Source organism: Propithecus coquereli, unplaced genomic scaffold (genome assembly GCF_000956105.1).
Source record: "Propithecus coquereli isolate 6110/MARCELLA unplaced genomic scaffold, Pcoq_1.0 Scaffold51, whole genome shotgun sequence".
In the NCBI taxonomy this organism is placed as follows: domain Eukaryota; kingdom Metazoa; phylum Chordata; class Mammalia; order Primates; family Indriidae; genus Propithecus; species Propithecus coquereli.
The window spans coordinates 2,351,077-2,353,216 of NW_012150952.1; the positions used below are offsets into that span (position 1 = coordinate 2,351,077).

The following is a 2,140-nucleotide window of genomic DNA, read 5'->3' on the forward strand; positions in this document are numbered from 1 at the left end:
TAAAATCTTTTCTGACCTCTACAGTTTCTCCTTCTTAGTTGAACTGTTCTTTGTGCTTCTGTTAAACCCACTAAGCTTTATTATATTTGTTTGCTTGTCTCCTTATCTAGAGTGAGCTTTTTCATCTTTTTTTTCCTACATCCTATGCAAAGTTCTAATTGCAATGAAAGAATTGAATTTGTATATGAATTTTTAGTCAGTAAAGAATTTGGCAAAGGAAGGAAAAGAAGGTTTTTTTTAAAAAAATGGTAAGAAATATAAGATAAGATGCCAGAGTATATTTCAGGGTCTTGGCAGGAAACAGATGGTGTGCTCTAATTAGGCAGTTTGGGGAGAATTTAGTAAAGGAACTTTATTCGAGGAGTAGTATATTGGATATACTATATGAACAGGGTATAGGAAGCCACAAGGAATAATAATGTACTCTGGGTCTATAGAAAGCATGGGAGGGGAGGAAGTAGATACCAGAACCTGGATAAAGAAAGTTATATCGAAAGGGCAGTCAGAATGGGATGCAGCTAGTCAAGGCAGTTTTGTAGGACGGCATCTGGGAAATAAGTATCTTTACCTTCCTCTTGTTTCTCCCTCCAAATCCTCTGTTTCCTCACTGAATCACCTCAGACATAGTAAGGGAACCTGTTGATTCAAGTTAGTCTCCCAGTGAACAGAGTATGATCAAAATGGAGAGAGGATCTGGGAGTGGCAAGATATCTAGCACATAAAGATTTTAGTTAGTAGCCAAATATGTTGTAATACACTGTTTGAGAGCTTCTAAGTAGCTAGTAGGGAGAACAAAACATCCAGTAACAATTAACAGTCTCTATTATTAAAAACAAAATGGTTCCTGATGAGAAATGTAGCTGTTCTTGATACTAAAAGAAATGAGACTGAAGAGTGATTTTTGCCTGTCAGTCCTCAAGAGAAGAAACAAATACAGAAAACATCATTTTCCCTGTGATAAATATAAAACAAGTTACGTAGGACTATACTTACTTACCTTCAGTGTAGACTGGCATAATGCCTTATTGCAATTTATATAAAGCTTTTCTTCCAGGGATTTTTCTCTGATACTCTGGCTTAATCTAGGTGGTGGTAGAATGGACAGGCTCTATACTTTGAGACAGTTCTCTGTGAAGATTGTTTCTAGTAGCTAAGCTTTTTTATTTTTATTTTTTTCATGCAACACTGTTTTGAAGACATTTAGCTAAGCTTTTGATAAACGTTTCAGTTTAGAAAATTTAAGGTTCTGTTCTCTGTCAAGTAACTAGAGAGCAGATACAATCTATATTGCTAATTAAGAGCAGGTTTATATAGTTAGCTGAGCAGTGTTTAGTGCCATCTCGTGAAAAATCATTGCTTTAATAGACAATTGTGACTCCACCTCTGTAGCAAAGTAGGCCAAGGGACCACTGCAGCGTAGAGCTTGTGTTTTCTTAGAATACATTTCACAATATTCTCTCATAAGTACAAATAGAGGATTTAAACTATGGCTTGAATAGAGCATGGCTGTGGAAATTCTTAAAGCAGTATTTGCATGTACCTATATGAGTAGTTAAAAAAATTTGCAAAATAGGCCAGACTTGGTAACTCACGCCTGTAATCCTAGTACTTTGGGAGGTGAGGAGGGAGGATTGCTTGAGGCCAGGAGTTGGAGACCAGCCTGAGCAACATAGTGAGACCTCATCCCTACCAAAAAGCTTTTAAAAATTAGCCAGGGGTGGTAGTGTGTACCTGTAATCCCAGCTATTCAGAAGGCTTGAGCCCAGGAATTTAAGGTTGTAGTGATCTATGATGACACCACTCCGCTCTAACCTGGGCAACAGAGTGAGACCCTGTCTCAAAAAAAAAAAAGAGTAAAATAATCTGTGGATGATTTCATTAATTCTACATACATTTATTGTACCTTCTGTAGGGTTGGGCACACTTTACCTGTTATTGAATATACAGGGATAGATAAAACAGACATCCCTTTTTCCATATATCTAACCATTAGCAGTATGATTTTCAGTTGAGCCATCCAATATAAACTGGTAGCACTATTTTCATTCAGATCATTTGGGATAGGACTATGAATGTTGGAGGGTATTTAGCAAAATTATTGCATTGGTATGAAGTAGTTTCTCATAATAATTAGAGATAG

At 36.6% G+C, this 2,140-nt stretch overlaps 1 protein-coding gene across 1 annotated transcript in view; it reads left to right on the forward strand.

The window, feature by feature from the left end:
• The window catches only part of RNF138 (ring finger protein 138, E3 ubiquitin protein ligase), a 56,724-nt gene that overhangs the window by 11,094 nt on the left and 43,490 nt on the right, over positions 1–2,140 (forward strand). The window lies entirely within an intron of this gene.